General features: G+C 39.6%; 1 protein-coding gene across 3 annotated transcripts in view; it reads left to right on the top strand.

Moving 5' to 3' along the window:
* The window catches only part of LOC132544559 (neuronal acetylcholine receptor subunit alpha-10-like), a 201414-nt gene that overhangs the window by 33425 nt on the left and 155304 nt on the right, over positions 1–12685 (top strand). Inside the window, exon 1 of one of the 3 annotated variants that reach the window (XM_060208174.1) lies at positions 759–862. The exons of 1 other annotated variant lie outside the window; for it this stretch is intronic. The gene's annotated coding sequence lies outside the window, so the exon portion shown is untranslated. Of the gene's footprint in view, positions 1–758; positions 863–6349; positions 6639–12685 lie in introns of those variants that run through there. One more of the 3 variants, XM_060208175.1, reaches the window with a different exon arrangement.

Genomic DNA, 12685 nt, shown 5'->3' with positions numbered 1-12685 from the left:
CTACTTGTATCCCCTATAACGATCTGAAGGTCAAGCTACCGTAGCTGTCATGCGCCAATTCACACAAAGTGTAATTATACGTATGACAATGTATTCTAGAAAACTAGTCATGTTTTACACGTGTCAAATGGTATTGCTGCATTAATAATGTACCCATCCTCTGTCATTGCCGTGTGTTTTTAGGTAATCATATTACTAGTGAGTGGTGCCAGGACATTAAGGTCGGACAGATGTGGTGGGGGAGTCACTAACCCTAGACTTTTGATGTTGCTTCTATTGATCGACATGTTGATTACCTAATGAAACAGACATCATTGACGGGAGTAATTATTATGTACAGTACGGATGGTTTACTCAAAGGCTGGAGATATAATACTTTAACAACAAACAAGGATTCTATTCAATTGAAATGTAATTGTTGAAATGTGTTTTACATATACATGTAGCATGCCTGAATCAAAGTGTGTGTTTACCTTTCACGCTGGTGAATAGAGCCGTTGCATGGTTTCAGCATTGCAATGGACGTTTTGACTCCACTGTAATTAAACCGCACTGTAGAGAAACAGCAGGTTTCCACCGTTGAGTGTGGGAACAGCGTAGACTTTTGTATTACTTATTTATATTATTTGAAAACTTATCAAATTTGTAAAGCTGATGGGTGTAAATACAATTGTTACTGCCAATAATTACAGACGTACCTCGAGTTCCTCCTAGTCTTGAACCATAGCTGGCCGTGAGAAGTGCATGGTCACTTATGCTGACTTTGTCAAGGTGCGCTGTAAAGGTGTCCAATAGTTGGCTTGTACATCACTAGTTTCTGGCTTGTGAAGGTTTCGGCTGTACATCTGCTCACACAACAGAGGTAAGTTAACAAACTTTTTATAATTTATACGAAATCCTCCTATGCATTATTGGGGCCTGGTGTTTGCTCCTGACAATTTTTGTTTTCGTTTATTAAAATTACGGCAGATAAATACAACGTTTTAGTGTATAATACACATGGAAACCTAAGGATTTTACTTTATGCTTGTGTTTATTAGACATCTCAGCCACTATGACGAAACGTGATGACATTTCACTGTAGATTTTACTGATATGATTCTATGGATTCCTCGTTTATTAAGACATTACTCCAGATAACTGGTACGGTTCATGTTCGCAATGGACTGTTTACATGGATTTCGTGTATTACATCTAAAGTCAAAATTGAAATTCGGACGAAATTCGTGATAATGATCTAATGTCTCCCTTGGGTGTTTATACAACACTGAATTTACCGAAGGTCTTAACAGGCACCAAAAATTTTATCGTCATGCATATCGTTCATCTTTAGATATTTTGAGAAGTTTGACTTTAAATAACAAGTACACACAACAGAGCTGGAAAACAAGGACATGACAGACTCTACTACACCAGCAGTTTTAAGCCTCGACTCAACACAAGCTGTATGATTAGTGTGTTGATTTCTACTGCCATGCTGTGAATTTTCAAGTTCTAGATACCCCTTCTTGCTTCCGGAATCTACGCTTTTTACTTAATATATTATAAAAAGGGCTTGTTCCCAATGTCCATAAAAAGTGTTGACAGCTGACAGATAAACCTACAATACGGGATATTAAGAGATGTGGGTTGATGAAAACTCGAGAAGTTTGACGGTTGCCTTCACGATCTCATCTGGTCTTGCTCACGTACTTTTTCCTAGGAGTCTTTCTTTTGTCTTATTTCCTGGCTTGGATTAAATGCTTTTCTGTTTTAATTTAGATTTTGTTACATTCTTGTTCTTTTTATTTTTAATTTTTGTTTTTTTCCTTTTTATTTTTATTTTGTTTTTCGTTTTTTTTTTCGGTTTGATTTTACCAGCCGAGTGCTATCAAAACTTCGATAGTAGAATGTAATGCAAGCAATAATTACTATCGATAGTGCAAAATATACAATAATTACCAAGAAACCAGCACACGTACATACGCATATAGGGTTTGGGACACTTTTGAGCTGAAGGTCATCCAACAATACCTTGCGACTGAAGGTTAGCTCACACTTCCCGACTAATGAAGGACATTCAACACTCCCTCACTGCTACAATACAACACTTCATATTAGTCGCATTTCCGTTATTACGATTCCGTGATTGATGTTTGTGCTTTCCGAACTTTTATGTCCATTTTATTCTAAGTGTGTGACAAATTTAGAACGTGTGGGTACCGGGATATGGTTTATGCACGCATTATTGGTTGTGTCACGTGTTCTTTGATCTGACAATCCGCAGCGCCCCCTACCGGGTGTGTCCACTTGCTCATAAACAAGACCAAAACGTGCTCATCATTCGTGGTCAGACGTAATACTCAATTTTACTATCCTTACTTAATTACGCAGTCACGTGACGAAGGGCGTTTAACACCTGAAGAAAGAGGAAAAGGACCATTTTTTCTTGAATAATCAGTCCGGAAAATAACGTGCAGTTTAATTGGCTTTTAATGATACTTTTGATTAGCGTCTTCCGGAAAGGTATCGCCGGACTTTGACCAGTGTGTAACCAGAGGGTAATTACACGTCAATAATTGATGTTTGTTTTCAATTCCTCTATCTCATGTTTTGGCTGTAAAGGCGAGGTCATGAATACCTAATACATGCTTGTGTGACTGGACCACTGCGTTGTTGTTATGTGACTGGACCTTTGCTGTGGTATTTACGTGGCAGGTAACAAGCCAGGTCTACTTTGTACTACTAGCATGCAATGGAGCATTTCATACAGTTTCTTTCGTTGATTACGAGAAATAATCTTGACAATGAATGATTTAGATATAAAATCTGTTTGTATTTCTAGTCCAGTCACCCGTTAAAGCCTATAGGTATATTTTGATGACACCACAACTGTTAAAACGTTCACAAATTACTTACGTATTTGGTCTCGCTACAGACTTACAAAGGCATATCCTTCAAGATGGTATTTAGCTGTTGATTAGGGACACCGTATATTACAGTATACATATTCTGTGTGTTGGGGGGAGGGGGTGGGAGTTGGGGGGAGGGGTTTTGAATGTTACCTCACGTATAGGTGCTTAGGCTTTACTCATAACGAGCCAGTAACCTCGGAAACGGATGGTATTGCCAAGGGATTTTAGTTGATACAATGGTAGAGTTTGGTTGATGGCACCAATCAATGCTGTTTTAATAGCGACTTGGCAGACGACAGAATAGTTTTTAGAATTATTTGAAGTATCACATATCACCTAGTTAATTTTCCGAACATACGTCACAACTAACGTCATCATATCATTCTTGTTCTTCTCTTTCTTCCGTATTAAGTGTTAACTGTTCACAGATTGTAGCATTCCGAGGTGGTACGTTGCAGTCGATTACTTTGTACCGTCAAGTGCATTGTGCAATGTCAACAATTTTACAAGGCGCTGGGCAACAATTTCTGGTAATGATCAATAAAAATACAAAAACAAAACAAAAAAATGCTAATACTATGATACTTTCATTGATGTGACTACGTTTGATCATATATAAATGATATGAGGGCGGAGACTCACTGATTCCTGACTTGTCACAAATAGATGACGTTTACTGATAAAACATATACAGCGACAATCGAATTAGTGAATGTTATATAATGAGCATTGTATGATGTAAGCAATGATATACACTTGTTTGACTGAGATGTTGACAAGAGACTGAAAGATAAATTGTGATATAATTTACTTCATTGAATCGATGTTTACACCAGGATCAAAATTTTGCGGTTTCTGTCTAAATATAGAAAGTAGAAAACACTACAAAAAACATCACTTTATCAATCTTCTACTGTAGTTTCGTGTAAACTTTGTATTAAGCGAGTATGACAGAGAATCGAGTATCAATATGTGTACTTCGATGAAACTCACAATAGTATTGAAAGTTACATCATAACAACACTTTGTCTCTACGTGTCAAAGTGACGTCAGCTCTCGTTATTCGCGGAGACGTATCCAGTAAGAACAGAACCAAAGTGGATAGGTCAAGGCGTGGCGGGCCCATGTCTTCGTACGGAGGATGATAACTAGCCAAATATATTGTATGATGTAACGCACCAAACCGATGGAGATTGTATCAAACCTCTGTGGTGCCATACTTATACTTCCAAATTTCATTTCAGTCAAGATCAAACAGTTAGGTTTTGTGTGGTAACTGATTGTATTGATCCCAACAGATTGTCAATGGAAAATCGCAGAACAAATCCGTTAGCCGAGTCCAACCTAGGTTACAATGCTGCCGTTGTCGGACTGTATTATTACGTATATAATATTCATTCGGACGGATAAACTCGTTATTATCTCCATGTTACATCACGGCTAACTGAAACAACCCATTTGAAAAAAAAGTTATCACATTAAGTACATATCAAAGGAAAGAAACGCAATTATGATTTAGGCTTGGAGTCTTACAAAGTACTTGTAGCTTTGGTTCAGTCCCTATCAGTATATGTAGAATATGTAAAATGCAATTTGGTAATCTGGTCACCTTCATCGTGATCCAGACAACTACCGTTATGATGTTTCTGGAATCTATTAACACTGAGGCGTTTCATGAATAGGAAAATCATCCGTGGAGTGTTCCGGGGCAGATCCATTAATACTGAGGTGTTCCCTGGGGCAGATCGATTAATAATGAGGTGTTCCCTGGTTCAGACAATTACTGCTGTAAGGGTGTTCCGGGGCAGATCTATTAATACTGAGGTGTTCCCTGGTTCAGACAATTACTGCTGTAAGGGTGTTCCGGGGCAGATCTATTAATACTGAGGTGTTCCCTGGTTAATACAATTACTGCTGTAAGGGTGTTCCGGAGCAGATCTATTAAGACTGATGTGTTCCCTGGTTCAGACAATCACTGATGTAAGGGTGTTCCGGGCAGATCTATTAATACTGAGGTGTTCCCTGGTTAAGACAATTACTGCTGTAAGGGTGTTCCGGAGCAGATCTATTAAGACTGATGTGTTCCCTGGTTCAGACAATCACTGATGTAAGGGTATTCCGGGCAGATCTATTAATACTGAGGTGTTCCCTGGTTCAGACAATCATTGCTGTACTGGTGTTCCGGGGTAGATCCATTAATGCTGAAGCGTTCCTTGGTCCAGACAATCACTGTAAAGGTGTTCCGGAGCAGATCTATTAATTATGTGGTGTTTCTTGGTCCAAACAAATACCGTATTAGGGTGTTCGTGGCAGAGCTATAAATACTTTGGTGTTCCTTGTTCCATACAATCAATGCTGTAAGGGTATTCCGAGGAAGATTCATTAATACTAAAGTGTTCCCTGGTCGAGACAATCTCTATAAGTGTATTGAGAGTCATATCTATTAACACTGAGGTGTTCCCTAGTCCAGACAATCAATGTTAGTATTTTCAGAGACAGATCCATTAAAACTGAAGCGTTCTCTGGTCCAGACAATCTCTGTGAGTGTATTCAGAGACCGAGCTATTAATACTGAGGTGTTCCATGGTCCAGACAATCACTGAAAGGGTGTTCTTGGACAGATCTGTTAATACTGAGGTGTTCTCTGATTTATACTTTTAGTAGTATTATATTTTAACTTCTAAATTATTAACTCTTGTTTTCACTACAGAGCTATAACAATAGATGTTTCCTGGACAGTGATACAAACATTGATGTGTTCCCCTGTAATGATTTTACAAAACATATCTTTTCCAAGCATGATCGTGTATGTAATCGTGTATTACATATAAATAAAACACTAGGGTGTTCCAGGGGCCGAAATTTCAGTAATGTTATGTTACAATGGCAAAAATATTGACTGTAGGATGTTTCCAACGGAGGTATGTTAACGCACGGCCGTTGTAAATACAGGACCATAGTCTTTGAACGAATTTTGTAACTAGTTAAATTCTTGACTATTTAGAAATTAGCAGCGACGCCGCGGCTTGTTACAATGGTAAAGTTTCCCTCCCACTGTTAAAGTTTGATCAATTCTGATGTTGGTATGAACACATTTTGCATTGTTTACAAAGTGATATAGGGATGCTGCGCGTGTTAAGCTGTGTAGCGCCGGCCTATAGATATCGCCCTTATCGCACGCGTACGTTTATATATGCAGTGTTGCTTTTTGTACAAACAATAGCTTCTAAGGTACTGGTACTAGCGGAAGAATTGCTGGAACCGTAAATTTATGTACATGACTTTAATTAGGAACTTTAAAAGCATTGTGTTGTAATGAATATTGGGGACGTAAGAGACGGATAGATCGATGAGGTGTGCCCGGCAACTGGGGTGATGAGATGTTGGGAAATTTCACTGGAATGATGTCGCTTCTCCGGAGATGAGTGCTTTGTGAAAACGTCATCGTCGCTGCCTGTATAGACGATTAAGTATGCACTCCAATAGCGGTAAAACGAAGAGAACGGAGTTGTAACGACAACACGAAGCTCCATCATTACTATTTTCAAGGGAATTTTAAATCGTATACTTGTACCTGAATTGGCATTCACGAGTTCTCGCCAGCGTGACCTTCGTGCCATGCTATACACATCGTATGCTTGGTAACCATGAACAATCCAAAAATTTCAAAGAGGCACATGCTTGGCCACTGTAGAATCGTTTCTGACACTTCCTCGGAGTTTAGCACCACGCGGCGATGAAAAGGTAAGACACCAACGGCTTGTGTTCCTAGTATCATCTTTAATTGACCATGGTAAACATTCTAAATTCGATTACCTTTTGTTTGTATCTAAACTGACTGCATTTTCTACATCAAACGATCATGTTATTTTTACACATGTATACGTCGTTAACAGTTTCTTTCGGGTCTTGCAGAGTGCTTTGCATGTTTAAGAATTTAACGCATATGCCTGCCAATTTATGAGAAAGATCATGCGGGCTTTAGGATCAGTGATGAGAGCAGTTATTACTTTTCTTATTGAGGCATAAGGCCACTGATTTCAATTTGTAACGCGATAAACATCTTTATATAAATGGTAATTTCATAGGAAAACTAACACAGATAATTAGCCATGTTCATCCGGCAAATCCTATGTCGACATGTATGATTGGAGCTTTGATGAGTCTGTGAGTGAACTTACACACACCATTGATCAGAGCCACCGCTGATCGGGTAATTAGGCCACATCTAGCCCCGCCAGACATCCACATCTAGCCCCCGCCACTAAAGCCACATCCCGCATCTAACAGACACTATGTAGCACTATTTCGGGACATTTACTCTCCTGCTATAGCGGCGAGGCGATGACGTGTGAAATGGGTTGATGGCAAACTTTGTTATCTTGTTGAATGAATAAGAAGGAAGGCGGATTCTTTTTTGTAAAAGTTTACTTTCAAGCAAAGCTACTGGACAATTAATGAAAGTTTGTGTCGAAAATTTCTGGCGTTTTAGTTGTTGGTGATTACATTTGTAGACAACTGCATCAGAGCAATGATCATTCGAGAGCTCGTAAAGGGCTGAAATGGACATTAGTCCCAAATGACGTCAGGAAAAGGTGACATTCTGTAGTGACTGTGTTTGGCGATGTTGATGTTGGTTGTTGATGGTTACCCAATGGTCTGGTATTAACGATTTGCTATCGCACCTAACTCCAAGTTCGGACAGTATCTTCTTCAACGTAATTCTGCCATTCTCTTCAATTGTGTATGACCGTGTATCGGTCAACTGTCCAATAGAAAGGGAGACAGAAAAAGCTTTTCTCGTGGAATATGTGATCATACCTAGTTTATGGGAAACGAGGCAATAAATATAGACACCTTTTACATTTTTGAATGCCCAAAAAACATTTATTTGCTATGGAACATTATCAGGAGACATTGAACCAGACTGTAGATTGTCGCTAAATCGAGGACAGCCATTTGTCAACATGGAGCGGCCGGTGGTGGCGGCGGCGTCTGTATGCGCGCGCCCCCTATTTGTCCAGACGTGCCGGCAAGCAGGAGATTGCTTGATGATACACGAGCTCAACATTGACTGTGGGATTTGAACACCTACACGATTCCAAGGTGAGTGAGCCGCACGGCGGCGGTGTCGCGTGCGGTCATGAATCACGAGCACTTGCTGGTCCAAATGAAGTGTATGGGGGTCGTTGGTAAGGTCAGGAGCCGCGATTCTACGGCCCGCTACTTAGTTATCCAACATTGATTAAATCGTACATTTCAGACGACTTCACAATAAATATTGTCAGATAAACGAATCTTGGTAGAACTTTAAACATTAACCACTGAATGAAACACTGAAATAGGCTTAACACCACGAAGAAATGCGTTGGAAGTTCCTAAGGTTGACACAGAATGTAATTGCAATATCGTGTCACCTGTCTGTTCGAGAATGTTGCTGTACAGCAGATAATGTATCAGGCTGATTATGTGCCTATGTCTATCTGATGACTCCAGACTGACGATCTGTCTTTATCTCCTCTCTCAGCGTGTTATGGCGGTGGCGGTAACTCTTGTGTTCTTCTTTGGGCTGTCCGCTTACTTTCCTGACGTCATGTTGGTCACTATCTCTCTCCGTCCTCTGTCTCCACTTCCAAGAACTGCTGTCATCATTGTGTCCACTCCTTTGTCATACTTGATTCCATCTGAGTATCCATGCGATGTCTAGCGATGCATTTTCGACATACTCACGAGATGGCGTCTTTGTGTTCGCTCACATTTAATGTCGTTTTTGTCGCCTTATGGTGCAGTTTTTATCCTCTCTCCGGCGTGATACCGTCTTTATCTCTGGCTCTACATATTTTCTGAGGCTGTCTTTATCCTCTTCCAGTATAGCATCATCTGTATATCTTGCCTTGTCAGATGTAGTATGTCTCCTCCCAGTGTGACATGTCTATAACGCTGACCCAATATATTTTCCGACGCTGTCTTTGTCTCCGCTCCATATGATACCGTCTTTATCCCTGGACCTACGTATAGTCACGTAGTGTCTTTGTCTCCTCTCGATATGATATCGTCGTTATCTCTTGCCCTTCCGTGCACATATTGTCTGGTACTCTACTGTCTTTGTCTACTCTCGATATGATACCGTCTTTATCTCCGGCCCTTTCGTGCACGTGTTGTCTGATGATCTCTTTGTCTCAACTCCATATGATACCGCCTTTATCTCCAGCTTTTCCTTACACATATTGTCTAATGCTGTCTTTGTTTCATACTCTCTTTGTCTCCTCTCCATATGATATCGCCCTTATCTCCAGCATATACATATTGTCTAATGCTTTCTTTGTTTCATACTGTCTTTGTCTCCTCTCCACGTGATACCGTCTTTATCTCATGTCATTCCATTCACATGATTTCTGATGCTGTCATTGTTTCCTCTCTGTGTGATACCGTCTTTATCTTATCTAATACCCTAGGCATTGCCTTATTTTGTCTTTGTCTCCTCTCCATATGATGCCGTATTTGTCTAATACCCTAGGCATTGCCTTATTTTGTCTTTGTCTCCTCTCCATATGATGCCGTATTTATCTCCTGCCCTAGGTATTGCCTTATTTGTCTTTGTATTCTCTCCATATAATACCGTATTTATCTCTAGGTATTGCCTTAGTTTGAATTTTGTCTTCTCTCTGTATGATACCATATTTATCTCCTGCCCTAGGTATTGCCTTATTTTGTCTTTGTCTTCTCTCCAAATAATACCATATTTATCTCCTGCCCTAGGTATTGCCTTATTTTATCTTTGTCTCCTCTCCATATAATACCGTATTTATCTCCTGCCCTAGATATTGCCTTATTTTGTCTTTGTCTCCTCTCCATATAATACCGTATTTATCTCCTGCCCTAGATATTGCCTTATTTTGTCTTTGTCTCCTCTCCATATAATACCGTATTTATCTCCTGCCCTAGGTATTGTCTTTGCCTTTATCACCTATCTATACGAAACCACCTTTACCTACTACCCTACATATAATATCTTTATATCTACACATGTGCCGCCTTCAGTCAAATTCTCAGCTTCGGTCTATTTACAGGCGACAAATCGTCTCCATCTTTTCTATCATCTGATATATCCTAACCTTCCCTTCTGGATATCCTCCTTCTACCACTCTATATATCCTCCTTCTACCCCTCTAGATATCCTCCTACCCCTCTAGATATCCCCCTCCTACCCCTCTAGATATCCTCCTCCTACCCCTCTAGATATCCCCCTTCTACCCCTCTAGATATCCCCCTCCTACCCCTCTAGATATCCCCTCCTACCCCTCTAGATATCCCCCTCCTACCCCTCTAGATATCCCCCTTCCTACCCCTCTAGATATCCTCCTTCTACCCCTCTAGATATCCTCCTCCTACCCCTCTAGATATCCTCCTTCTACCCCTCTAGATATCCTCCTTCTACCCCTCTAGATATCCCCCTCCTACCCCTCTAGATATCCCCCTTCCTACCCCTCTAGATATCCTCCTTCTACCCCTCTAGATATCCTCCTCCTACCCCTCTAGATATCCTCCTTCTACCCCTCTAGATATCCCCCTCTCCATCTGATATCATCATCGTCTCCTTCTCGACACACTACGTTCTTTTTCTTCTGCTTTGAATTTTGGTATATACTCTCATCTAACCATTACTTACATTGTTATTGTTTACATCTATGAATAAGATTTCCTTCTCTTTGTGACGTCAGATGATAATTGTCTACACTCTTTATCAATATGACTACTGAAAGTATTGCATCGAAAGTTCACGGAAGTGCTTCGGTTAACGAGTGCTAGGAAAGTTTTCCTTCATTGATGGGTACTAATATATCCCCAGTACACGTAAAGAATCTGGCATTTTATACTCGCTATTTACACAACAATGTTACATATCTATTTACACCGTACCTTATGAGCAAAGCTTATGAATTTGTACACGTACATTTTAACATCCATCCAACGACGAAACGGAAATGACACAGCATTTGTCTTTTCATCTTTGTTGTTGTACTTGACAAAATGAATGATTTATTTACCGAATTCAGAGTTAGGATATTGGATTGACCGTCAATAACCCTCGTAAACATTATCGTGAACGCTACCATTTTAATTCAGTTCAATTCATTTCTCTTACACAAAACAATGCAGAGAGAAATATACAGTACAGTATTTACAAATTATCTACAACTTTCATTATATACAAATTCAATGATGTTCCATCTTACAGTTTTTCTATATACTTTATAATTTGTAATTTGGAGTTAATCAAATGTAAATCTATTTTTGTCAGTCGAAATATTCCAAAAGTTTTTGAAATGACAATTGTCTCAAAGGATTCCATAACAAGGAGCCAATGACCAGCTGAGTCTGTCGTAAAACCTGTATCCGCACCTCACACGTGTAACCAATGACCAGCTGAGTCTGTCGTAAAACCTTTATCCGCACCTCACACGTGTAACCAATGACCAGCTGAGTCTGTCGTAAGACCTGTATCTGCACCTCAAACGTGTAACCAATGAATATCTCGGACATATGTGAGTGGTGTAGGTTTTATATTTTACAATGACAACGGCAGGTGTTATTGCATGTTCTATCGTACTTTCTACCGGTAACTACAGTAAGTGTGGTAAAACAAACATCCTTGTTATTATACATTATTGATAGACCGAGTCACTGCTGATGGGTCATTAAAGTGCCACGTATTGTTATAATTTCGTATTTAATTCTCAAATGTTGCAACAAAGCATAAATTCCTTTGGCTCCCGTTTCTCTCGGCACACATGTCCACGCAGAGAAACCAAACACACATCGTGTCGTTTGTAACTACTTTGTATGTATGTTTCTACCTATTTCTAAGCATATTTGAAAATTTCTATGGAATTCACTGAGATATAAAAATATATCTCACCTGTTTAGACACGACTGAACTTATAATATCAAGATGACAGAAACTATTTTCCAAAAACTCTTCTCGAGATAAAACTAAAAATAGTTGCGTGTACTGAAATTTCACGGTACAGTTATGTACAAGAACAAAAAGAAGTCACTGTCAAGATGTCAGCTATGTTGTGCTTACCTAGAGCATTCTTATCTATTTCTGTTGAAAGATAACCACTAAAAGTGCTACTGCATCAACATGTAAGTTCATAAGACAAACAACACCCGAGAGCAGGGCCGTATACATGTACACTACCTACCACACATATATAGTATACACGGTATTGACATGATTAAAGTGTACCGTATATATATCGTACTGATGAAAATCTTAATCACGGTTATCAGGACCGATTTAGGTGAGACGAAGGTTTTACAAGAAATGGAATAATATATGTTCCTCGTCTGCAGAAAGGTTTTAGTCTCCAACATCATTTTTCAGTCAAAAATATCTTGTTTCTGATTCACATCCGTTTGCATCAATATGCTCGGCAGGTAACGCACGTGATGTTATTTCACCCTCCTCTAGCTTATCTAGTGTGGTTTTATCGGGCCGGGATCTGGACTGTATTATTGTCTACACGAGGTTTCGGAGTTCTCTGTGTGTTTCTCTACATTCTGTTGGCGCGTTGTGCTTCACATAGTATCACCTTGTATTAAAAATATTCCAGGCCGTGTGATTTATAATGAACACGACATTCATTGTGATACTACCCGATAACGACTACCTCGGTATTCCATCCTAGGTATAGTATCACTACCTTCCCCATTCTACAAGACAACGAATCAATTGCACCATTACTTCTGTAAACAGATATACACGAGAAGGAACCACTCCTAGT

This window comes from Ylistrum balloti, unplaced genomic scaffold, assembly GCF_031769215.1.
Source record: "Ylistrum balloti isolate Yb309-2 unplaced genomic scaffold, AGI_CSIRO_Ybal_v1 Utg369802, whole genome shotgun sequence".
NCBI classification, from domain to species: domain Eukaryota; kingdom Metazoa; phylum Mollusca; class Bivalvia; order Pectinida; family Pectinidae; genus Ylistrum; species Ylistrum balloti.
Note: the sequence above shows the minus strand (reverse complement) of the source record. Positions and strands in the feature narration are given on the sequence as shown.